Consider the following 27,486-nt stretch of genomic DNA (forward strand, 5'->3'; position numbering starts at 1 on the left):
CTCTTCACCATATTCAGCAAGTTGTAATGCACTTAATGATCGGTCCCGCCACCAGGATCGCAGTGCCCTGCGGTTTTTGTCTACCGATTTCTTGGAAACTTTCATCTCTCTTGCTTTTCTAAAGACGGAACAAATGCGAGCGTGCTACATCGCAGTCCACCGAATCAGGTTGTGGAGTGCTTTCATTTTGAGGTGGCTTGATAAACGGGTGGGGGGGGGGGCGGTGGGAGTAGGCGCGTCTTGACTTTTACATTAGTGCTCCCAGACTCACACAACTGTTTTCAACGGGAGAGCAAGGCTCCGTGGCGCAGGCTCGGTCTGGTTCCTTGCAAGTTAGTGATTATAGTTCAATAACAACCTTTAAATATTTGTACAATATGACGGTTATGTTCTGTTTAATGCGTTCCTGGCGTTCAATTTCTGACCGAAAGAAGAGACAGCGGCGGCGGTGAAGGTGCAGAAGAGAGAACCAATGAGAAGCGACACCTTAATAAATTGTACGAGTGGCAAGCCTTTTAGGGTGGATATCACAGTTGATGACAACAGTGATGTGTCTAGGTGGAAGGCAGTTCACCATGACTACACACCGTATTTAAATGCGGAGTTTCTATACATGTACCTTAGCTTACCGCTGAATTTACGGCGCTTTCGCTTGGTGTTTCTATCCAGGATGCGTGTCGTCGGAATTGTTTTAGACGCTTCTGTGGGCTATTGTATTGTTAATCAAAAAAAAGAAAAAGTAGCAACAATACCGACACGCTCTTCAGAAGCGTATGTTCAGCCCTTTCTAGGAAAGAAGCCTCGCAACGCTTGACAACCTAGTAATGGAAGCATATATTTCATAAAGGGATATAATATCCATAAAGCATGCTTGCCCTTGAGGGGAGTAGTCTAAGGTGGGAATGTGTGTTTAGGTTGTAATATAGATATATTGGTGGAGTGGCTCATACCGCGCTACCGTAGAAGAAAAATCAAGCGATCTGGTCATTGTAACGCCTGTCCGAGGATACGCCACAGTGCCGCCGCCACGTCATATCCTTTAAAGACTTTCTCTGCAGAAGACAAACGTGATCTCCAGTTAAGATTTAGCTTCGCGCTTCATTTGTTGCTGAAACTTACTTGGCATAATTCTCTGTTAATTGTAGGGATATCATACATCTCGCGATTGACCTACTTATGAATGTTTAGGTTAGAACAAATAGGTGGCTAGTAGCCGACGAGGAGGTCTTGTCCGTTTGCGTCAGTTTTCTACGTGGCTTTCAAATAGCTCGGCTAGAGAAAGTTATTTGAAATAAACGCGCATAATACTCCAACGCGTTGGCGTTCAGATTTGAACACAAACTATAATGACGGGAAGGCTTGCGTGTCAATTACTTTTAGCACAGAGACTGAAGTTCTTGTCGACACTACAGTTCTGGAAAACTCTCTCATTCATGGTGTTCTTACGTACGGAAAGGTCATATGAACTCGGCAAATTCTTACATTTGAAGGAAGCGTAAATTCATTAGTTCGGGAACCCGTTTGTTAATTTGGCTTCAGGTTTTTCCACAAACGCGCCTGTGTGCTTTGAAAGTTGTTATGGATGTTCAATAGCCTACTTCATATAAAAGGCGTCCGGAAAATCGCACTACTGAAGAAAAATAGTAACGATTCGTCTTTACTTATGTGCAGTGCCATTGACTCCGTGGAATTCACGATGTTTCTGGCGGAGAGTGATTTTTTACGCTTCACTCGCAGCCTGTCCTCAGCGTTGTGCAGTGACATAGGCAAGGATACAGCCGGGAAATTCACGCATTTTGGTCTTTCTGAGCTTTAATTGATGGCAGAATAAATCAAAAGAGTGCTGAATACATACGGACAAGGCCGCGAACAATGTCGGAATTCGATGACAACTGATACACTCTAGAAGGAGAAGAAAGGAAAGTTCATTGTCGGCTCAAGTGCGGAAAGTAAGCGGTACCGACGGCTATAAAAGCGACACGCCTGCTGTGCAGCAGGAACAGCGTCCTGATTGATACCATACGTGTCGCAACGCCAGCACGATCGGTGATGCCGGCGATGACGCTACAGCCCCGCGCCTAGACGGTGCACAATACGAGATTGACGTCAAAACATCGGCATTTGTCAGCCCTCAATGCAAGGATTAGATAACGTTTGTTTGATGTTCCCTGCCTCCTCCACTCAAACTAGTGCATGTACCATGGAGTGCAATGCACATAGCAGCTCAGCAGGATTAAACGCCCAGCCCTCATTCCAGGAGCGGATACCAGAGAGCCGCCCTGGCTCTGCCGTAAAGCGGATTTAGCATACCTTCACGGTCCGTCGGCTTGGCTAGATCGATTTTCCAGCCACACACACCGGGCGTTTTAGGAGACCTAACCCTTCGCACGCGGCTCGCGCGTGTAATTTCGATACCATGACACCACAGCGGCGATGATGGAGAAAATGCGGTTTGAGCGTTGCCTGGTTACCACAGTCCTAATAAATATTCTTATTACCTTCTCATGTAAAGCTGTGAACGGGTGTTTATTCTTTTACACGTATTAGAGTACGGGTGCTTAATTCTGCTTGGTGTCCGTTAGCCTTTTTTGCGGCGAGATACATCAATTTTCACGCCAGGACCAGACTTCTTAACATTGTCTCACACAGACAGCGCTAACAAAGGAGGGCGACAGTTTCACTTAACATGGACATTGTAAAGAGCAACCCTCTATAGTAGCAGCCATTTCCTGCTTTAAGCACTTGCATCGTGTCTTCAGTGCACCCTCCTACTGAAAAAAGCTTGTTTTCCTTCGTAAAGGCCTCTCATTTTGCTCTTTCTGTATGATTGAACCATGCGCGCTTTGAAGAGCTACCATGTGTATTGAAAAGGCACCCGTAGACACTATTTGAAGCTAGCATGAGGAGCGAGGGAACCCTTGTAGTCTGCATATTTCAACTTGGAAAGCTTGCCGCTTCCGCCATCGAGCGTCCGTAGCCGCGCTCATAAGAGCCATAGAACGGCACTCTTTGACGTAATGGCAATAAAATTTTAGCAGAAACAGTATTCGATGAAACTGTTTATTTTGCAGTCCAGGAAACAGTGCAATTTTCTTGCAACGAGTTCATTTTATTTCCACCTGCTTAAGGCGGTTGTTGCAAAGTCATACATTTGACCACAGAATATTTATTTATTTATTTATTTATTTATTTATTTATTTATTTATTTATTTATTTATGAAGATTTATTCATAGCTGTGCAAGTCCTACATAATTGCGCATCTAGAATAGGCTGCATTTACACATTTGCCATTATTACACTTTCCCCAGTAGCACCCATGACCTGTTCCAAGCATGTGTCTGCCAGGAGAAATCTGCAAAAAAAAAGAAAAAAATTATTCGCCCCAGGAGGATGCACACCAGATAATATTGGAAGTTTCAGAAATAGGGCACGCAAAGTTCGGAGACACTATAAGCCAGGAAACCAAAAGAAAGCAAGAAAGGAACAAGTGATTCGAACTAGACGTAAAGCGCATTAAACGAGAGGCAGCTAGGGAGGTTATAGAGCTTCTCTACACTCACATGAGTTCATAAATTTGTTTTGCCTATTTAATCCAAGTAGCGGAACACCTTAATTTTACCAAGTAATCGATAGCATGTAACATAATATAACCGCCCAAGCAGTCCGCACAGCTGATTAACTGGCGAAGTTCAAACGTGCGGCTCCGTGTTTATCGCTGGGTCAATCCCGACCGTTCATTAAACGATGGCTTGGTACGTTGCCGGCTCCTCGGTACGCAGCTGCTGCTTGCGCTCGGCTGCACAAGCCTGTTCTTGTGCCGGGCTGCAGCATCGGCACGGCGTAGACTATCTCGTTCTCGGTTCTGCTCGTGGCATTGCTGATCAAAAGCTGCTGTTCCTCAGGAGTACGCATGACACGTGACCTACCCATTTTGGAGCCGGAGAGAAGGTTCTGCGCGTGCGCTCGGCTGCGACGGAGAGTAACGACGTCACTACTGGCGCAGCCAATCGCGCGCATCTCTTTCTTTCTTTCCTTTCGCACATGGGCATGGGTTGCGCCAGAAGAGATTTCGAGGTACAGGCGAAAGACAGACGGACGGACGAACGAATCGGCTAGCCACATACAGGGACGCTGTAATATGGTTCTACGTGTGCCATTCAGCCCTCGATAAACATTCGCACAATCGATACATCTCCTCCTGATACGTAGCTTCTCGCTGTAAATCCAACATTATCTGGCCCACATTATAAGTACCTGAGAAAAAGCTCGTTTCTATATGTGTTACGCTTTGGGAGCTTTGCGGTTCTCATGTTTCTTTTACGAACATTCTCGTGTCACAACTATCGTTTAGAACTATCTTAAACGTTTTGGGGGGTTGGGAACGCACATGCATAATTGATGTATTTTGCTGTTGATCTCTGTATCGCGTCATAAATAGGGGTATTTATTTTTTTTTTTGCCGAGGATAAACATTGAAGTACCTCTTGTCCTCTTTGGTTTTCCTTCTCGTGCTTCCTTTATTGCGCTTGAAGTCAAGTATACATACTCACAAATTTGCCGAAATTTCAATTCTTGTATGCTAAGAAAGGAGTTTGAGTTTTGCTCAAGCAAAGAATCTTGGCGACCCTATTTCTATAACTGCATAATCACACCTATCGCTTCAATCGAGTGCACCACAATAGCTCTGAATACAGTGGCATAGCAACTATTTTTCGAGTGTGAGGGGGAACCTGTCCAGTCCTATCTCTGTCTGTCGCTTTGTCTCTCTCTCTCTATCAGACACTCTCTGCTCCTGCATAATTAACGGAGCGGAGAGTGTCGGACGTTTTTCAGCAACATTCTTACTTGTGAGCGCGTTGCCTTCCTAGATTTCCGTTTGTTGCCAGAGTAAGTTGCCCGCGAGTGCAGTTTGCCTTAGCGGGAAGGAAAGAGGCGCGCGATCGTGGCCTCGTGTTAAACCATTCGTTTCCTGTGCTGAAAGTCATTATATATATATATATATATATATATATATATATATATATATATATGTATGCACATGGGGAACGGTTTCTTTGAAAAAAACTACCTGCGACCGCGAAGATTTGTTCACTGGCGTGACCGCCTTATATGCGTATTTGCTAGGCGTAATTGTAGGCGACAGTTCAGTTTTACAGCCTGAGTCCTCTTGTACCACCAAGAATCTGGCTTCTCTCGATGGTGGAATCTTCCTTCGTGTAATTGTCATACACTTCGCTATCACTAATACTGCTTCCCCTTTCCGGATAAACTGCAACTTCTCTCTCTCTCTTTTTCTTTTAATGTGAGTCTGAGTACAGGCGCTGCCGTGCATGGCTGTTGTTGATTCTGATTTCGAGTGTATCCGAAACGGCCTCGTTTCCTTAATTGAGTGAATTATACAGGATGTCCCACTATCATGCACCAAGTCTTTAAAAAAGAGCAATTGCATTGCTCGGAGAAAATGTGGTGCATATTGTTTCCAGTACACTAGAGTAGGCGCCAGTAATATTTGGTGGAAAAGGCAAGGAGGTTAACTGGTGTGCTATCGTGCACGGAGGAAGGGTATGGGAAAATTAAATACGGAAAGAATAACGCAGACAAAATGCAAAGGCACGAAAGATAAATTGTGAAGCTTGGTAATGTCCACGAGGACTTGATTCTCTCAACAGGCCACTCGAACGCAAAAATTTTAACACTGCTTTGACTTTCTTGTGGTCTGACGACTGCATAGTTTGGCTTTTCAGGACTGTGTCCTTCGACAGCGACCGCTAGAGCGGGTGACTGCCTGTGTGCGCTGTATCGGGGACATTGTCAAAGAATGTGTTCGATAGTTTCCTTGTTGCCGCAGCGGTAACACCCAGTACTATTCGATCGTGACACGGGATCTGAATTTTTTGGAAGAGTCCTTAAATTAGGCTGAACAACATAGTGACCACCGCGAAGGGCCTGATATGATCCAAACATTGTTTTGTAATAAAAACACGACAAAGGGACGATGAACAAGAAGGCGTACTAGACACGTTGAGCCAGCGCCCAGGGTGTTCACGTCGCTAAAGGTGGCCATAAGTGCATACTGCTTCGTCTGGCGCATTAGTCGAAGACCATGCGAACGGGTGATGGGAGCGCTAACGTGACCATCATTCGACCTGTTACGCCTAGACAAAATTAGGCCAGTGTACGAGGTCAAAGCCCGTTCGAGTTGTCTGCAAGTTGCCCCTATCTGTGAAAGGACTCACGACCATGAGGGATGCATGCTGCGCAGCTAATTACTGCAAGGAGCCAAAGTCTGACCGTGAAAACGGCGTTGACCGACGCTTGCAATGCCTAGCCATTGCGTCAAATACGAGATCGAATTTGCAACATCTTAGGCGGAGTGTGGCAGGATGGTGCCTCAGAACCTTGCGCCAACTTGGGTCATGGAAAATGTACCGCACGATTTGCAGCAAGGAAGGGAACAGCGTTCGAAGGCACCAGACTGCCCCGCTTTTCCTCTCCGAGGTCACGCGTCTACTTCGTGCTGCCCCACTAGATGGCGCAGCGTGTAAAGAAAGAAACGCGAGAGGGGAGCCCTGTCGCTGCATGACGCGTTTCTCAGTGTTCTGACGTACCGGCGTAGCGTGCATTTCGGAATCTACGCACAGGCTTTGCGGCGACACCAATAGGTAGCGCCGATCGCTATATAATAATAATAATAATATTTATTTCCATCGGGATGATGGAGGAGGTTGTGGGTAAAAGCTGCTCGTAAACGGCAGCTTGACAACGGCCCCAGCCCCCTTCTACAGGGCAACAACAGCAAAGCAGGGAAAGACACACACAAGTATGCATATAATCTCTTTGCACTTTAGCAGAGCCAAAAATAACAGGATCATTTCATAAATAAAATAGAAACAAAGAAAATAGAACAAAAATCAATACAATAAGTGCAGGGGGTATAAAGCTGTACAATAAACACAGGATTAAGTATACTCATTATAGGAATACAGGTGGAGTTACTAGGAATGTGTGCTGTGAATTTGTCGTAATTCATATTAAAGAGCCTTCTCGTTCTCGTTAATTCTACCATCACAAGAATCCATCACGCGTACTACGCATAATCACCACTTAAACACCGGTCGCAAGAAAGAATGCTAATCGCATTACCGTCACCAATCATCTCCAAAGGTTTAATGCGCCGATAATTTTGGTGAGACCTCCTCCGCGTGCGGTGTTTTTTTCAGAATGATTTAGGTCATGTTCCGAGAACAATCTAGCTGCGGGATTGGCTGTTATAATTTGATGTGCTTCTCTACTTCCTCCAGTACGAGTGTGCATGTGTCTATATATATGTTGTCCCCATTACCGCTATGTAAATAAAACCCTGTTAGATTCCTCAAACCTCTCGTTCTCGCAACTCATCATTGCCCTATGCGCTTGTTTGCTGACATTCTCTTGTATTGGTCTCCACTAATTTCAATAAGAAAGTCGCCTTTGAGCCATGTGCTGTGGGACCTCCTTTTGAAAACCACCAATACCGGTATTTGCTTACTGTTAAATGAAGACTTCTTTCTGCCAAAACGGAAATGTTGTAAGAATTTGCGTTTTTCGCAAGTATAAAGAGCATTTTCTATTTCTTTTTTTTTCAAGGAAACTTCGGACGATGGTGCGGGCGAGCTTAGTCTCCGTGTGAGGCCGGTAGCGTAGTACAGCTCCCCGTTTGGACGCGTAGCGGAGGCGTATACAAGAGAGCGAACCTCAGAGAACCGCTCAACTCCGAGACTGCAATACCGCAACCCTACCATACCTGCCTGTACGATCCACCGAGGTGACTGTGTGTCGCTGGCGTTCTTGCGTTAAGCACGAGGTCGCACGTTCAATTGCTAACCGCAGCAGGGACCAAAATCATTAAGTACGTTCGTGTTGGAGGCTGCATTCACTACCTTAAGTATATAGGCGCGCTTAAGGAAAGGTTGGTTTCCCTGCATTAAAGTCACGTTAAGTTAACTTCATTGCGTGGTAAGGCAAGACGTTGACAAAAAACGCTAGCACTGATTGTCAATATACTTTCCTCGGCAATATAACCAGTGCAAATATCGAAGTAGAATAGATGCTTACTCACCAAGCACAGTTTTCCGTCAGGTGCATATATTCCATCTTTGTTCTTGCAGTCAACAGAAAAGTAGCTGGCCTGCGAATTATTCGAAAAGGATGGCAGTCGATGGCCAATTAATAATTTAGATCTGTCATTTATGAATGCTACCATCGAGTGTGTCAGGGTAAGCGTAAAAAGAACTATATGATGTAATGAAAAAAAAAAACAACATCGCTGGCTTTCGTTTCTATACTGGGATCAGTGAAAGAACGTTTTCCTGTGGCGGCAGTTAAAAGATCTGAATGTGTTCTTTGAGTCGCTTGCAGAAAGCACAGCAACAGACAACCATTTGGATGAAGTCGGGAACCTACATGCGGCGGAAACTTCCTTTTGGCAGCATCATGCACGAAGCTCACTCGTCATGCACGAAGCGTTTTTCGCATCTGTAATATTTTTCCTAATTTATCAAACGGGAATTCATTCTATTTCCCTCTGCAACGATGCTACTTTTCTGGGCATACAGCTTGACCCTAGCCTTGCATTTTTCTGTCCAGTCCAACATCTCGAGGAAAAGACTGCGTTCGGTAAGCGTGCATTAATCAAAGCTCGCGCTTTCTTTTCTCGTGAGGCTCTGCTAGCATTGTATTATGCTCTCATTACCAGTCACTATAACTATCGCACTGTTTCATAGGGCAACATGTACGCTTCTTACTTACCATCAATTAAACGTATCCAAAACCAGTCAACACGCATTATCACTTCTAGTTCCATGCAATCCAATGCCTCTGTGTTACCTCGCGGGTACGATATCTTGCCAGTTAGCAATTTGTTACAGCTTAACATACCCGTCTTATTCCACAAACTGCTTCATAATAACCTCACGTTTCAGTGTATTGCAGTTGAACTTTTACCGAACAAAAATATAACCAGATTGGCGGCTAACAACAATTTCTTGTTACCCGTGGTTCATACAAATTACGGCAAGAAAAATCTGCGTTCGCCGCAATTTCTTTTTGTAATTAATTACCATCAACAATAAAACCTTGTGCTTCTCTTGAAATGTTTAAAAATTACTTTAAGCATAATTTCTTGCGATAACCGCACTACGATCTGGCTTTGTATCTTTGACTTCTGTCTCACATGTCATTTCTTGAGTTTCATCCCTTCTTTCCCCCGACTTTCTTTCATAATGTGCTTTTTCGTGTTTGTTTGACTTGAAATGAAATGTATAATAGTGTATTTTGATTGATCGATGTTATCTGACAATAGCGCTAATTTGTTGTCTAAAAATATCACCATCAATGATGTGGTCATTAACCGAGGGTCCTAACTACAGTTCTTTCACTTTGGGAGAATAGTCTGTATATTTGTGATGTTGTATGCACTTCTTTTTCGCAAGCAATAAATCTAAATCTGAATCTAAATGCTCGCCTATGTAAGTAGTAGCGATAAGCACCGCACGCCTTGGCATTTACGAGAAAGGCATTATTTTGGCTACGAGCAGTTATTTGCCAATTACCCAGGCTGCTAGACTGTGCACTTTTCGGACAACGGTTCATCGCGCTGCATGGTCTTCTTTGCCTCCATCGACCCTACACTATGTCACGCTCCATTTTGTCGTTTTTTTTTTCATGGCGATAACGTCTACATTGCAATCGCTTAACAAATGAAGCAGCTTCAGCGTACCGTCTATTAGTGGAAAATTGAGTGCTATTCAGGCTAGTGCATAAAAAGGCAGAGGATGGCAACATTGCCCTTGGCAATGTGTGTGGCGCACACAGATTCTTACTGCGGTGCGTTCTGCGTATGTATTTCCGAAGCCGCAGCAGGGAATATGGCAGTGGATGAGGGCGACGTTGCGACCACCGTAAGGAAGAAATTGCTGTCGAGAGAAGTGATCGTGTCCGTCGTCATGTTCCTCCGCATTTACAATAAATCGGTTCACTGTCGGGGAAACGCAGAAATATCGGGACTTATCAAATTTTAATATGAAATCTATATAATTAAACAAGGCAACGTTCCTAATACAGATACTAGTAGCCATTCATGATAGGATAGCAGGAACACGAATAAAAAATTATAGATGTGTAAATGTAAATCTCACTGCAACAATCACGGGTTTACTGCCGAGAGGGTTTGCGAATATTCGAAGCTTTAGAATAACAAACCAAACGACGCCCTATTCGATTCGGTCATCAAATTTAATAGTCACAGAGTACCATTCGCACTCTTTAAGGAGCCCTATACATGCGAAGAAGCTACTTGTTTGCTTCTAATGCTCCATTTGTGGATTTAATAGGTAACTCTTCCTAACGTACTGTGTAAAGAAAAAAACGTTGCTAAGATTTAGAATACTGAGATGAGACTATCGTTTTACATTAATTGTGACCACGACTGCTCCTAATTCGGAAGCTATTTGGAAAGCGTTCAGTACTTCATTCGATTCGATTCGCTTCTGGCGCTATTCAACTTGTATTCGATTCGGTCTCAAAAATCACTATTCGGTAACAGCCACATATGCCAGCCAGCCATGTGCCCGCGCAGTAGTCACCCAGGCCCTTGCCTAGGCTTTACTATCTCCTCTTCAGACAACGAAATTCAGAAACCATCACGTACCCAAGGCACCCGCATTGTGAGTCTTTCTTCCTTGTGTGTCGTTGGATTTTTGGCTACTGGTTTCTGCTTCCCTTCAGAGGACGGACCTGCAGAGAACATTTATGAGAAGAACCAAAAATCCTCATTTAAGCAGAGACGTCTGGAATCACTTCTTCCGTAACAAGCCAGTAATGTGGAAAGCGAAACCTTTATTTGGAGAAGCCGATACGATTTTGTTATAATGGAACCGTTTTGGGGAGCTTCTTTCCTATCTATGGCGGATAACAAACATTCCTGTGAAGAAAAACCACCTCCATCTTGCGAATTACCCCAGAAGTGATTTTTCATAGTATTGACCTGCGTTGGAAGGTGTCAATTTATCAGACGCTTAACGCGTTTAATTTCATAATGGACCAGTATAGTTGTTTCTCTCTCTCTCTATAACTGCAATCGCCTAGCCTCCTGGTTAGCTCAGATGGTACAACACCCTGTAGGGTGGAGGTCTCGAGTTCGATACCAATATCAGGACGACTCTTCTTTTATACCGATAGCAATTATATGGACATTCTAAGCGCATTTCGGCCGTTGGCATCGCCGTCACTGTGAGGCTCCCTATGCAGTACAAGGGCGACAACACCGTCACCGCGCGCCCAATGCAGTATGTGCGAGTAAAGGCTTGCGACGGGAGCCCACGATAGCGCGTGTGTGTTAGCTATACCTGTGTGTTCTCGGCAACCACTTTTTTGTTGATGCGATAGAGAGCACGAATATCACGTCTCTGGCTGCTGCCATCGCGTTTCCTCACCCCAGCGTTTTGCCAGAGAGGTTGTGCGCTTATCGAGTTAGATCTGTTCATGTTTGTTTGTTCGCGCGTGGCGCCATGCTTTTTAATTTAATTGGTGTGCCTACGTTTGCATGTCTATACGGACGATAAAACCACAATCCTTAATTCATATGGCTGTCCACTAATTTTCTGTTGCAATTGATGCTTTGCCTTTCGGGAGCAACTGCGACTTTTTTACAACTGCAAAGGTTTCCCTCTGGTAACGTTAATTTGGTATTCCACGATAGATACATCTGTACTTAGACACAAAGCAAGACCACAAGTATTCACAAAAATTTCTTCACCACGAAATGAAAGTAGTGCAGATTTCTTCAGCAAATTTGGTTACTCATGGCATTCTCATATCTAAAGAGGGAGTGTGTTTAATTGTATGGCCACTTACCAGCCGTAAATCTCACACTCTGTGAAGCGCGCGTTTTTACGCTGCTGTTCATTATAGTTTGGACGTTTATAAAACCACTCAATTGACAATATTTTTACTACTGACAATATTTTGTATTCATGAACAAATGAAGCCCAAGTGTCCAGCCACGGGAGCGTCGTGAAGTTGTTGGAGGACAGTCGACCGCAAGTGGGATGGAATTACGAGCAGAAGGTCACGGCCGTGTGGATCGAGATTGCGGCGGTATAGTGTCCCTTCCTTAAGGAGAAACATCCGGAGAGAGGCGTCGCCAGGCGTTGACTCCAGATGGTCGATGAGGGCTCGTAAGGAAGGATCGCGGCGTTGCTCATTGCCGATTTCGAGCAACTTGGACACAGAGAAAACGCAAGTGATGGTGTCCGCATCAGCCGGGTCGTCGACGGGGTAGCGGGACAAACAATCGGCATCCTGGTGCAAGCGTCCCGTCTTGTATACCACGGAGAAGGTATATTCTTGCAGGCGTAACGCCCAGCGAGCGAGTCGTCCCGTGGGGTCCGAACTTCCGTTGAAGCAGACGGGTCGAAATGGGCCAGAATTGGAGGCGTGGTAAGGAGAGTAGTGAGCTGCGAAAAAGATGCAGCATGGTCAGGTCCCCAAGAAAAGAGGGCGTCTTTCTTCAAGAGGTCGGTAAGGGGACGGGCGATGGTCGCAAAATACTTCACAAAGCGTCGGAAATATGAGCACAGCCCTACGAAACTGCGAACGTCCTTGGTAGACTTCGGAACAGAAGAGTTCGTAACGGCGCGAATCTTGTCCGGGTCAGGTCGCACGCCTCTGGCGTCCACGAGGTGTCCAAGGACGGTGATTTGGCGGCGAGCGAAGTGACAAATTTGACGAGTTCAACTGGAGACCGGCGCGGCGGAACACGTCAAGAATCGCTGAAAGGCGGTCTAGATGCGTGTCAAATGTGGGTGAGTAAACGATGACGTCGTCCAGATAGCACAAACAGGTGGACGACTTGAACCCCTGAAGCAAAGAGTCCATCATTCGTTCGAAGGTGGCGGGCGCGTTACAGAGACCGAAAGGCATCACCTTGAACTGATAAAGGCCGTCAGGGGTAACAAATGCAGTCTTCTCTCTGTCCATGTCGTCGACGGATATCTGCCAGTATCCGGACCGTAAGTCAATAGAAGAAAAATAAGTGGCACCGTACAGGCAGTCTAGAGCGTCATCAATACGTGGCAAAGGGTACACGTCCTTTTTTGTGATTTTGTTCAGGTGGCGAAAATCTACACAAAAACGCCACGTACCATCCTTCTTTTTGACAAGTACGACGGGAGAAGCCCAGGGACTACAGGAAGGCTCGATAATGTCCTTTGCAAGCATCCTTTTGACTTCCTGTTGGATAACAGCTCGTTCCGACGCAGAAACACGATATGGACGACGGTGAATAGGGTTCGCATCGCCAGTGTTTATGCGATGGGTCACGACGGACGTTTGACCTAAGGGTCGATTGTCAAAGTCAAAAATGTCGCGATAGCCTTCAAGAACGCGGCAAAAGGCTGCAGCTTGAGCAGGGGTAAGGTCAGAGGAGACCATCTTCTTCATGTCGACGTCAGTACTGTGCGATGACGTCACGGTATGGGCTGAGCTGTAACGATCTTCCACTGTGAATGGCTCGACTTCATCATCCTGCAAAGCGCGAATTATAGCCAAGGAGATCCCCTGAGGCAGAACTTGCGCGGTTAGCGCGAAATTGACGAGTGGAAGGCAGGTGCGGTTACCAGTAATTTTCAGCACAGTGTGCGGCACGATAACACCATGTGTAAGCATAACGGACGGAATTGGTGCGGCCACGTAATTGCCGTCAGGTATAGCTGGTGAGGACAACAAGTCAACGTGTGTCATAGAGTGAGGTGGTAGGCGAATAAAATCTATGCAGCTCAGACGGCTGGGAGGCGGGTCCACAGGGTCGGCAAGAAGAGGCAAGTCAAGGCGAAGTGAGCCGGCCGAACAGTCAATGAGGGCAGAATGATGGGCAAGAAAATCCAGACCGAGAATGAGTTCGTGAGGGCAATGCTCGATGACGGTGAAGAGAACGACGGTGTGTCTCTCAGCAATGGTGAGTCGGGCAGAGCACATGCCAACAATAGCGACAGTCCCTCCGTCGGCGACTTGTACAAATCGGTTCGGGGCAGGCGTCAGAACTTTCTTGAGCCGACGGCGAAGAGCAGCACTCATAATGGACACATGCGCCCCGGTGTCAATCAACGCGCATACAGGAACATTGTCGACGAGAACGTCCAAAAGATTCTTGTTCGTCGGTAAGGTGAAGCGAAGATTTTGAGCCAATGTCGTCTTTGCAGCTTCACCTCCAGAAGCTGCGCTGTCTAGTTTTCCGGTCGGGGGAGCGGCGAGTAGGTCGGAGAAGGAGCACGGCGAGACGGGGGCGAGCGAGATTGACGACGGGAGGGAGAAGGCGAGCGGGTGTAGCGGGGTCGTGTCAAAGGCGTCGCAGGGTCAGATGATGGGGTGGGCATAGAAGGGGCGAAGGAAAAGGACGCACTAGAGGGGCGAGGGTGGTAAGTAGGAGAATAGCGTGTGGGGGAAGTCCAGCGGCTGCGGCAGTGGCGAGCGACATGTCCAATGCGTCGGCAGTTAAAACAGATCGGCTTGTCGTCCCCGGTTCGCCATTCGGAGGGGTTGCGCTGTCCATAAGAGTAAGAAGGGCGCGGTGGGGCCGTGCGTGGAGAGAGAGGTTCCGAGCATGCGGAACGAATGGAGTGCAGGCCGACGTTGGATAACTCTTGACGGACGATGGCCTAGATCAAGGAGATTGTCACCGGAGAATGATCAGGTGACGGAAATGAAGGGGCCGCCGGTTGTGCCGCTTCGACCTCACGACGAATAATGCGGGTCAAGTTGTCACATCGCGACGGCTGGTGGAAGAGGTCGTCACAGGATGACGTAGCAGCTGTGTTGGGTAGTCGCGTGATGTGCTGGGATAACCGGCGGCTTTTAGCATGCTCAAGACGGCGGCACTCCTTGAGGATCGTATCGATGCTGGTGACGTTGGTAAACACCAGTAAATTGAAGGCGTCGTCAGCAATCCCTTTGAGGACGTGATTTACCTTATCGTCCTCAGACATGGTCGGGTCAGCCTTGGCACAAAGGGCCAAGACGTCGAGGATGTAGGACACGTAGGACTCGGTCGACGTCTGTACACGTGTGGCTAGGGCTTTCTTGGCATTGACTTAACGACCGAAGGGATTGCCAAAAAGGTCGCGGAGCTTCTCTTTGAAGAGATCCCAGCTCGAGATCTCCTCTTCGTGAGTCTGGAACCATGCAAGTGGAGCTCCGTCGAGGTAGAAAACAACGTTCGCGAGCATAATAGTCGAATCCCACCTGTGACTGGTGCTGACACGTTCGTATAAGCGGAGCCAGTCGTCAACATCAGGACTGCCGACTCCGTTGAAAACACCAGGATCCCGAGGTGGGGAAATGGCGACGTAGGTCGGGGCTGCAGGCGGAGACGGTTGCGTAGAGGAAGTGCCGCCAGCAGGAGCCGAAGTTGCACTGTCGCCGTTGCGACCGCTGCGAAGCTCCATGACGGGTACGGGGAACGTCCACCTCCACCAAATTAATGTTACGTGTAGCTGACGTACGAGTCTACAATATATTTACACGTAGACAAGCGGTGGCAATGAAGGCGACGCTATATCAAGCGGTGGCCACGTCGTCTTCCTTCTCCTCAGTGCAGCCACACTGTGGCGGCTGTTCCGTAGCAATATATATATATATATATATATATATATATATATATATATATATATATATATATATATATGTATATATGTAGATCTATGTGCATAAGCAGGTTCTGCGCTAGCACGCATGCGTGACTACAATGCAAACGAAACAAACATCATTCACAACACTAGTTGCATATCTGGTATAACTGACAAAATAGTCTTGTTGTATGGTTTAGGTTACACAAAGAATCAAACTCTGCCTTTGCGAGTTTATTAAGTAGAATAGCCATGGTTTATGTTAATGATTGTTTATCGTAATTGGTTTGAGCTGTACAGACAACCATACTTATTGATGCCTAAACGAGAAGAAAGGGGGTTAGACGAGGGGCCCGATTTTTATAAGTCAAATCATAAGAAGCCAACAAACACTGACACCAAGGACAACATAGGGGAAATTACTTGTGCTCATTGAATAAAAACAAAGAAACAATAATTTAATAGAAATTAAAGTGGATGAAAAAACAACTTGCCGCAGGTGGGAACCGAACCCACAACCTTCGCATTTCGCGTGCGATGCTCTACCATGTGAGCTACCGCGGCGCTGTTTCCCCATTAACTTTATTGGGTATTTATGTATTCTAGTAGAACCCTGACAGTGTTAGCAAGCGACACAACTAACAGACCTTGGCGGCGGACGTGAAACGTCCTTCTTGCCGCAGGCGTCACGAGAACGTGATCTTTTTGGGTGGATGCAACAGGTCAATAAACTTACCTATGCTACCTGAAGGCATCAATGTAGCCGGATTGGAAACCCTCGTTGTGTAATAAACGACAAGAAATGGGGTTCACTGAGGGGCCCGTTTTTTATGTCATATCATAAGAAGCCAACATGGGTATTTATGTGTCCTAGTAGAACCCTGGGAGTGTTAGCCAGCGCCACAACTCACAGACCTTGGCGGCGGACGTGAAACGTCCTATTTGCCGCAGGCGTCACGAGAACGTGATCTTCTTTTGTGAAGGCAACTCGTCAATAAACCCACGTATGCTAACTGAAGGCATCAATGTAGCCGGATTCGAGACCTTCGTTGTGTAATAAACTAGAAGAAAGGAGGTTAACCTAGGGGCCCGATATTTATAAGTCATATTAATACGATATCATCGAGCGATGCTCAAGAGAGGAGCCGCCGCGAGAAAGGGGATGAAGTTGGTCGGTGCGCTTGGCGCGAGCGAGTGTCGCCCTGGCTCTCTGGCCCAAATGTGAATAGCCTGTAAGTAGCCTCTTCTATCTGTGTCCTTACACACGCAACATTCTGGTGGAGGTCAGAGATCCCGGTCCTCACTACAGAACTACGAAGTGGTCGGCACACCGAGATTGTCACCATGCCTCCCGGTGAAGCGCCCACCTCTGCAACGGCATCGGCTTGTCCCAATGCTCCAATCGTCACAGTCGTGCCGCATCGCGACCCAGGTGCGTTCTCTGGCCAGGAGGGACAGGATGTTGACGACTGGATCAAGCTCTATGAAACGCCAGTGCTAATACCAGGTGAGACCCAACGATTATGCTCGCCAATGTCATCTTTTATCTCGGTGGCACCCCACGAGTATGGCACCAAACGCATGACGACGAGATGACCAGTTGGGACAGTTTCAAAGAGAAGCTACGGGAACTGTCCGGTGACCCCATTGTGCGCAAGGTTGCCGCGAGAAAGGCGGTTGCGTCTGGTGTTGAGTCATCTACGGAGCCATACGTTTCCTACATCCTCGACGTCTTGGCTCTATGCCGCAAAGCTGACGAAGCTATGTCCGAAGCAGATAAAATGTCACATGTTCTAAAAGGCATCGCTGACGACGCTTTCAATTTGATTGTTTTCTGCAACGTCTCGACTATCGACGCCATCATCAACGAATGCCGTCGCCTTGAACAAGCTAAAAGCCGCCGTATCACACACCACATCAGGCGGCTAGCCAACGCTGCTGCTACGTCGACATGTGAGGGTCGACCTCGTCAGACCACCACCTGTGATGACGTCACCCATATTGTTCGCCGCGAACTCGAGGCCGCCTGTTCGCCAGCTTTCTCCACGACGCCTCCTGTTCCACCAGCAACCACCATTGCGATGATTCAGGTCGTCGTTTGACAGGAATTTGAGAACATGGGGCTCAACTCCGTGTATCCCATGTCTCAACCCCGTGTTACCCAGTTCTCTAGCGGCCCTCCTCGTCCTCGGCAGTCCTTTTCCGCCACATTTCGTCGCATCCCGTACGACTGGCGTACCCCTGATGACCGGCCGATCTGCTTCCACTGCTGTCGCATCGGCCACGTCGCTCGTCACTGCCGCAACCGATGGCCGCCACCTCCTCGGACATACGTCGCCGCTTATTCGCGCGCCTTTGAACCTGCCGTTCCCTATACCACCCGCTACGAATCCACTGCCACTGATGCTCGTGCTCGGAACCTTCGCTACAGCTGCTCGCCCTCGCCTCGATGGCATCAGTCTCGTTCGCCCCAACCCCGTCGCTTCTCTTCGCCGCCTATCGCCTCCAGGATCCAGCCGGAAAACTAGCCACTGCAGCTTATGGAGGTGAGGCGGCGTTGTCGACCCGGCCCTCACATCCTCTGTTCACGTTACCCACGAACCGAAACCTTCTTGAGGTTGACGTTGAGGCTATCCTGTCAAGGCACTCATCGATACAGGAGCACATCTTTCTATAATGAGTGCTGCCTTCCGACGACGACTGAACACTGAACAGCTCCTCACCCTAGCGTCGGCATGCGTCGTCCGCGTTGCGGATGGCGGTACTGTGTCCATCATCGGCATGTGTACGGCACGTGTCGGCATCGCCGGGCCCCACACTCCTGTCCTCTTCACCGTAATTGCTCATTGCCCCCACGACCTCACTCTCGGCCTCGATTTTCTCTCCGCACGTTCTGCTTTATTGACTGATCTTCAAGTACCCTTCGCCTTGAGTTGCCGATGCTCGCAGAACCTTCTGACGCATCCCACTGCCGCTTACGTCCCACCGGCTTTCTTCGCCTGCAGCTAAAGTCAATAGCCTACATTTCCCACCAGTTCCTGGTGGCGAGTACCTTGCCACTCCTCTGCCCGACATTCCAATAAGGTATGACGTTACAGTGCCTCACAGTATACTTAATATTACTGGGAACCCCACTCTCATGCCTGTCTGTAACTTTGAATTTGCAAAGCGAATTCTACTGCAAGGTATTTGCCTTGCCACCGTTGATTGTCTCAGCGACCAATACGTTGCAGCGTTATCGACCGATGGTTCTCGCGAGCTTAGCATGCCCCTCGCGCCAGCTTCGGGCGTTGATCCCAACCTAAAGAAAATGGTTGCGACGGACCTGTCCTCTGCGCAGGCTGAAGAGCTTTGCCAAGTATTATCGTCCTACCGAGATATTTTCGACTTCGCCGATCGCCATTTAGGCCAGACGCTCGCGGTCAGGCATCGGATTCTTACTGGCGATGCTACGCCTATTCACCGACGACCGTATCCATTTCCTGCATCGGAATGCCGAGTAATTCAAGATGAAGTCAACAAAACGCTAGATAAAAATATCATTGAGCCTTCTTCAAGTCCCTGGGCGTCACCTGTGTCGGTTATCAAGACGGACGGCACGTGGTGCTTTTGTGTAGACTACCGTCATCTGAACAACATTACTGAGAAGGACGTATACCCGCTCCCACATATAGACGACGCGTTTGACTGCCTGCATGGTTCCAGCTATTTCTCGTCTATTGATCTTCGTTCGGTATACTGGCAGATCGCTGTTGGCGATATGGATAGAGGAAAAACCGCGTTCATCACACCTGATGGCCTATACAAATTTAAAGTAATGTCGTTCGGATTATGCAACGCCCCTGCCACCTTTGAGCATATGATGGACTCCCTGCTTCAAAGTTTCAAATGGTCCATATGCCTATGCTACCTCGACGATGCCATCGTCTTCTCGCCAACGTTCGACACTCACCATGAACGTCTCACAACTATACTTGATGTATTTCGAAAGCCGAAGCTGCAACTGAACTCGTCCAAATGTCGCTTTGGCCACCGACAAATTACTCTTCTGGGCCATCTCGTTGACGCTTCCGGAGTACAGCCTGATCCCGACAAAACTCGTGCTGTCACAGAGTTTCCGGTTCCGAAGACAGCCGTAGACGTTCGAAGTTTTGTAGGGCTATGCTCGTACTTTCGTTTCGTCGTTTTGTGCCAGATTTTGCGACAATTGCTAGACCCCTAACTAATCTTTTGAAGAAAGGCGTACATTTCTCGTGGGGCACTGGAGAAGCCGCCGCCTTCTCTCGTCTCGTCACTCTTCTAACCTCACCACCCATTCTCGCCCACATCGACCCTGATGCCCCTACAGAATTGCGTACAGATGCCAGCGGTCATGGCGTAGGTGCCGTCTTAGCCCAGCGTCAGCGTAGCCAGGATCGCGTTATTGCTTATGCGAGCCGCCTCCTAGCACCATCGAAGCGGAAATATCCCATTACGGAACGAGAATGCCTTGCTGTTGTCTGGGCGGTTGCGATGTTCCACCCTTACCTTTACGGTCGACCTTTTTGCGTAATCACTGACCATCATGCTCTCTGCTGGCTCTCATCGCTAAAATATCCTACAGGCCGGTTTGGTCGATGGGCTTTGAGGCTACAAGAATTTTCATATACCGTGGTGTACAAGTCTGGCCGCCTGCACAATGACGCTGACAGATTGTGGCGTTACCCTGTTGACGACTCTGACTCCTCCAATATTGCCAGTGCTTCTTGCGTATTCTCTGTATCACAGCTGCTTCATTTTGCCTATGAGCAACGCCATGAAGCCTACATCAGAGCACTCATCGACTGTTTTGAACACTCTCCGGCCTATGCTACTCTACGCCTCTTCGTCCTCCGCGACGGTACTCTGTACCGTCGTAACCTTCATGCGGACAGCTCTGAGTTCCTACTTGTAATACCTAAACACCTCCATTCCACCATTCTAGAAGAGCTCCCCGACCCACCAAGGGCAGGATACCTCGGCGTATTACGAACGTATGACCGTGTACGTCGCCGTTTTTCCTGGCCGTGCTTTGCCCGTTCCGTACGACGTTACGTCGCCGCTTGCGAACTTTGCCAACGACGCAAGAAGCCTTCCGAGCTCCCCGCTGGTTACCTAGCCGCTCGACATTCCTGCAGAGCCCTTTCATCGTGTCGGCTTCGACCTTCTCGGCCCATTTCCGGAATCTACATCAGGAAACAAGTGGGTTGCAGTCGCGGCGGACTACGCGATCCACTACGCGGTAACCCGTGCTCTTCCGACCAGTTGCGCAATTGATGATGAGGACTTCCTCCTACGTGATATCATTTGGATGCATGGTGCTGCGCGTGAATTGCTAACAGACTGTGGCCGTACGTTTTTGGCCAAATTCGTCGACGACATCATCCGTGCCTGCTCAATATGGCATAAATTTAGCACCTCCTACCAACCCCAAACGAACGGCCTCACTGAGAGCTTGAACCTCACCCTTACAGACATGCTATCCAAATACGTTTCCGATTACCACCTTGACTGGGACCTGGCTCTACCTTACATCACCTTTGCATACAACTGTTGCCGTCTCGAAACGGCTGGCTTTTCCCTGTTTTACCTCTTGTAAGGCCGCGAACCGACGCTACCACTAGACACTGTGCTTCCGTCTGCCACAGCTTCAACTGATGCGATCGCCCATGCTCACCATGCTCGCCAACTCGCGCGCGCTCGTGTACAATTAGTCTCGAGACAATCAGAAGCAGCGCTACGATCTCCGTCACCGTCATGTCAATTTGTGCCCGGCAGCATCGTGTTGCTTTGGTCACGTTCGCGTAAAGTTGGCCTTTGTGAAAAACTGCTTTCTGCTTGCACTGGCCCATATCGCGTGCTCCGCAAAGTGACCAATGTCAGCTATGAAATTGTTCTGATGATGATGATGATGTGTGTTATTTTGTGGCGCAAGGGCCAGGTTTGGCCAAAGAGCGCCATGACAAGTGGTAGCGTTAATGATGTATTATGAAAGATGTGATTTGGCTGTAAAGTGGCCTAAAAATAGTCGCTGTAAAGTGCGTAAAATCTACGTTCTATAAAATTATGGCGATGACTATGAACATTAAAATCCATCGTAAAAGAATGATGCATTGTTTAAAATATGCGAGATGTTAAATTGGCTACAGCACTACTGCCTCACCCGAGCCCTTGAACCACAAGGGCCTAGAGGCATGTTCTATTCAAAATAATTGTCGCAGCGGCATCCTCTGGAGAGAGGAAGCGCTACGAACGTGTGGGGTTAGAAACATGCAACACAACATCTTTCAAAAAACCTAGGACGGCGCTGGTGTCAAAGAGTGGTTCTGGACCTAGTAACATAACAGGATGAAGGGGGATGTGGTGGCGGTATGCTAAGAGAAAATGTTTTTTTCTTTCGGATTCGGCTTCCCGACACTCCAGTAGGACGTTGAGGACGGTCAGCCTTTCCCCGCATCCACCACAGGTTGGAGGCTCGTTTCCCGTGAGTAAAAAGTTATGTGTGCCAAAAGTGTGTCCTATTCTTAGACGGCAGAATAGGACATCTGTCCGGCGGGATTTTGTTACAGGAGGCCAGAAACCTAATTGTGGCTTTATTACATGCAGTTTATTATTTATTTCTTCGTCCCACATGCGTTGCCAGTGGTTTCGTAGTTTCCTTCTTAGGAAAGGCTTCAGGTCTGTGACAGGGACCGAAGCAGTAGAGTTGACTGCATGCAATGAGATTGATGTGGCCATCTGGTCGGCTAGAACGTTTCCCTCGATGCCCCTATGTCCAGGCACCCAGCATATGATCACATGTTGGTTAGATATATATGATTTGCACAGTGCGGAGTAGAGTTCATAAAATACTGGATTTTTGTGATTACGGAAAGACATCAAGGCCTTCACAACACTGAGGGAGTCCGTATATATAACTGATTTCGGGAGTTGTGATTTATTTATATGTTTTACGGCCGACAGGAGTGCGTAGGCCTCAGCCGTAAAGATGCTAGTTTCCGGATGCAGTACGTCGGATTCCGAGAAGGATGGACCGACGGCTGCATAGGACACCCCGTCGTGTGACTTTGATGCGTCTGTGTAGAACTCCGTGCAGGAGTATTTGTGCTGGAGTTCCCGGAAATGCATTAGGATTTCAATCTCTGGAGCATGCTTTGTGACTTCCACGAAAGATATATCACATTGTATGAGCTGCCACTCCCAAGGAGGTAGCAGCTTGGCTGGATGCATTAGGCGAAGCTCGAGGAGTGGAACGTCCATTTCTTCACTAAGCTCCCTCACACGCAGCGAGAAAGGCTGTCTTACGGAGGGACGATTGCGAAAGAGTGTAGCATATGTCATGTCATTAATGGTATTAAAACAGGGATGCTGAGGATTTGAGTGGGCTTTCAGAAAATATGTATGGCTGATGTATGTTCTCTGCAGATGAAGTGGCCACTCATTTGATTCTACATATAAACTTTGTATGGGACTCGTTCTGAAAGCGCCAGTGGCCAGTCTGATTCCTAGATGGTGCACTGGGTCTAGCATCTTTAGTGCGCTCGGGGCGGCAGAGTGATAAATCACGGCACCATAGTCTAGTCGCGATCGAATGAGGCTTTTATATAGATTCATTAAACATTTCCTGTCACTACCCCACGTAGTCTGGGACAGAAGTTTCATTATGTTCATTGTTTTGAGACATTTTTCTTTAAGATGTTTAATGTGGGGGACGAAAGTGAGTCTGTAGTCAAGTATGACACCTAGAAATTTGTGTTCTTTGTTTACAGGTATCTGTTGTCCACGCAGTTCTATGCAAGGATCTGGGATAAGTCCTCTCTTTCTTGTAAAAAGAACACAAGAGCTTTTGTTAGGATTGATCTTAAACCCATTCTTGTCTGCCCACATTGACACTTTGTTCAGGCCATGCTGTACCTGTCTCTCGCAGACTGCGAGGTTACAAGATTTGAAAGCTATTTGAATGTCGTCCACGTAGACAGAGTAAAAGATGGGGGGTGGTAGTGAAGCACGAAGCGTGTTCATCTTCACGATAAATAGCGTGCAGCAGAGCACGCCTCCTTGGGGTACACCCGTTTCTTGCGTAAAAGGACGTGAAAGTGCATTGCAGACTTTTACCCGGAAGGTACGGTTTGACAGATAGCTTTTTATTATATTAAACATATTACCGTGGATGCCCATTTCTGACAGGTCTCTTAAGATTCCGTAACGCCACGTTGTGTCATACGCCTTTTCCATATCGAGAAATATCGATAGGAAGAACTGTTTATGTATAAATGCGTCCCGGATATTCCCTTCAACACGCACGAGATGATCGGTTGTGGAGCGCCCTTCTCGAAAGCCGCACTGATAAGGATCAAGCATTTTGCTCTGTTCAAGGAAATGAATGAGTCGCCGATTTATCATTTTTTCGAACACCTTACAAATGCAACTTGTGAGGGCTATCGGGCGGTAACTTGCCACTGAGGAAGGGTCTTTGCCTTGTTTCAAAACAGGGACTACAATGGCTTCCTTCCACGCGGTTGGAAGGTACCCTGCATCCCAGATGGTATTGAAAAGTGTGAGTAGTGTAAGTTGCGTGTCATTGTGTAAGTTTTTGAGCATTTCATACATGATTCTATCAGATCCTGGTGCGGAACTCTTGCATGCGCTCAAGGCAGCTTTCAACTCGGCAGCACTAAAAGGGCAATTGTACGGTTCATTCTGTCGGCATTTATTGATAAGTGGCTTGCATTCTTGTATTTGTTTATATTTTAGGAAGGATTGCGAATAATGATTTGAGCTTGATACACTCTCAAAGTGCTCCCCAAGTGAGTTGGCCTGGTCTTGCAGTGTATCGCCCTGTGTGTTTACCAGGGGGACTGAGTATGTTTGCCTACCTCTAATCCTATTAACTCTGTTCCAGGCTTTGGCCTCATCCCTAAACGAGTTAATACTCGATAGATACTTTTGCCAGCTTTCTCTTCTGGCCTGTCGGCGGGTTCTCCTACCTTGGGATTTTACTTTTTTAAAGTTGACAAGATTTTCTGCAGTGGGCGAAGCGCGTAGCATCTCCCACGCTTTGTTCTGATTCCTACGTGCGATTCTGCATTCATTGTTCCACCACGGGACATGCCGTTTGCATGCCGAGCCGCTTAATTCACGTATGCATTTAGATGCGGCATCTATTATAAAGGCTGTGAAGTACTCCACAGCCGCATCGATTTCTAAAGAAGACATGTCGTCCCATGATATACTAGTTAAGTTTCGGAACCTCTCCCAGTCTGCTGTGTCAATATTCCACCTAGGAGCGTGTGGTGGATATTCATTTTCTTTAGGTGATCTTAGCAGTATAGGGAAGTGGTCGCTGCCATAAGGGTTGTCGGCAACTTCCCATTCAAGTTCAGGCAGTACAGACGGGGAGACTATGCTAAGATCTATGGAAGAATAGGTTCTGTTTGCTAGAGAGTAATATGTGTGTTGCTTCTTATTCAACAGACACGCACCAGAAGAAAAAAGGAATTGTTCGACAAGACGACCTCGCGCATCTATATGAGGGTCGCCCCACAGGTAGTTATGCGCATTGAAATCGCCAAGAACAACATAGGGTTCTGGCAATTCATCTATAAAGGACTGAAATTCATGTTTGCTTAGTTTATAATGTGGGGGAATATAAAGCGAGGAAATAGTGATAAGTTTCTTCAGCAGAATAGCCCGAACCGCCACTGCCTCAAGGGCCGTTCGTAGCTGTACACGTTGACAGGCTATGCTTTTTTTAATTATAATTGCAACACCACCCGATGATGCGACAGCATCATCGCGATCTTTGCGAAATGTGACATACTGTTGAAGAAAGTTTGTGTATTTTGATTTCAAGTGTGTTTCCTGTAAACACAGCACTTTTGGATTGTGTTTATGGATGAGTTCTTGAACATCATCAAGATTCCTAAGTAGACCTCTGACATTCCATTGAATGATTTGTGTATCCATATTTTAAATTAAATTAGTGCTGTGTTTACGGAAAGGGAAGGGATGTCTTAGATTACAGAACCCTTTCGAGGCCCTGTAATAGGGGTTTTGCTCTTTCTGAAGCGTTCGAGCGAACCTCGGCGCTCCTTAGGCGTTTGGTGCGCCTTGAGCACAGGTGTAGTGTCCATTGCCTCCTGTGAGACGCCGGACAAGCGCTCTTGCGAGCGAGATGTTTTCTGCGAGAGTCCTGCCCCGGAAGGCAAAACCCCTGCGCCCCCCAGCCCGGAGGTCGATGGGGCTCCCTGAGGGATTTGGCTGCGCCGGCCGTTGCCAGCGCTAGAGGGGGCCTCGGAGGTTGGGGCAGCCTCGGCTGCGCCCACCTTCGGGTTCGATGGCCCCGTCTGCTGGGTTGGCGGAGCAGCGCTAGCTGCAACCGCCGCGGGGGCAGATGGCGTAACTGCCGACTCACTGTTTGTGGGTCGGACAGCCGCCGGAGGCCGTTGTGACGCTGCCCCCTGACGCGCCACTTCGGCAAAGGTTTTCTTTGGCAGGTATGCTACCCGCCTTCGTGCCTCTTTGAACGATATATTCTCTTTCACTTTGATCGTTACTATTTCTTTTTCCTTCTTCCAGGAGGGGCACGACCGCGAGTACGCGGCGTGCTCCCCATCACAGTTTACACAGTGGGGAGCGTTCTCACACGTTTCAGTGGTGTGTTCTTGGGCACTACATTTAGCACAAGTTTGGCGGCCTCGGCAACTCTGCGAACTGTGGCCGAAGCGCTGGCACTTGAAACAGCGGAGTGGGTTGGGCACGTACGGCCTAACGCGGAGCTTGATGTACCCGGCCTCGATTGACTCGGGCAGCACACTTGAACCAAAGGTGATTATTAAGTGCTTCGTTTGAATCTCTTTACCATCTCGCCTTATCTTTATTCTTCTAACATTGATAACATTTTGCTCACTGAAGCCCTCCAGGAGCTCCGCCTCAGTCAGCTCAAGCAGATCATCATCGGAAACAACACCGCGGGTGGTGTTCATTGTACGGTGTGGCGTTACTGTTATGTGGGTCTCCCCGAATGACACTAGTTTCTGTAGTTGCTCATATTGCTTCTGGTCGCGGAGCTCCAAGAGGAGGTCACCGCTTGCCATCCTGGACACCTTGTAACCTGGTCCAAAAACATCAGTCAAGGACTTTGAGACAAGGAATGGTGATATGTTTCGCACTGCTTTGTTTGGCTTTTCAGAGTGAATGACGTGGAACCGGGGAAAATTCTGGATTTGGTGTCCGAAAAACTGAAAAACATCTTCGGTGCGCCCTCGTTTCGGAGGGCGATCAGGAAGTTTGGGGAAGGGAGTTTCCATGAGAATATATAAGATTCGGCAACAGCGCCGACCGCCCACCACGGAGCCCAACGAGGGGACGCGGCAGAGCTTGTGTACAAGCCTGCACGACGCCAGCCGTACGCCATCACTATAACCCAATATGGTGTACCCAAGGTAGGATATCCACACAAGGTTAACCCTTGCCGCCGTGGAGAAAGGAAGTAAATGGAAGAGAGAAGAAGGCAGGACAGATGTAAAGTGAGAGATAAAGACGAAGGTTTGAGAAGAGAGAGACAGGAAAAGGCGACTACCGATTTCCCCCGGGTGGGTCAGTCCGGGGGTGCCGTCTACGTGAAGCAGAGGCCAAAGAGGCGTGTTGCCTCCGCCGGGGGGCCTTAAAGGTCCGAACACCCGGCATCGGCTCAACCCCCAGGATCCCCCTTTCTCCGGACACGGCTAAGCCGCGCACGGCTACACGCGGGAGGGTCCAACCCTCGTGTGCTCGGGTCCGTGGTGTCGCAACACACCAAACGCCTGC

At 47.9% G+C, this 27,486-nt stretch overlaps 1 long non-coding RNA gene across 1 annotated transcript in view; it reads right to left on the reverse strand.

Annotated features, from left to right (window-relative positions):
* The window catches only part of LOC142574209 (uncharacterized), a 161,514-nt gene extending 150,708 nt beyond the window's left edge, over positions 1–10,806 (reverse strand). The window contains exons 1-2 of the long non-coding RNA XR_012826453.1: positions 10,689–10,806; positions 8,100–8,168 (exon numbers count right to left, since the gene is read on the reverse strand). This is a non-coding gene — a long non-coding RNA (uncharacterized LOC142574209). The remainder of the gene's footprint in view (positions 1–8,099; positions 8,169–10,688) is intronic.
* Positions 10,807–27,486: the final 16,680 nt, after the last annotated feature.

Source organism: Dermacentor variabilis, chromosome 3 (genome assembly GCF_050947875.1).
Source record: "Dermacentor variabilis isolate Ectoservices chromosome 3, ASM5094787v1, whole genome shotgun sequence".
NCBI lineage: Eukaryota > Metazoa > Arthropoda > Arachnida > Ixodida > Ixodidae > Dermacentor > Dermacentor variabilis.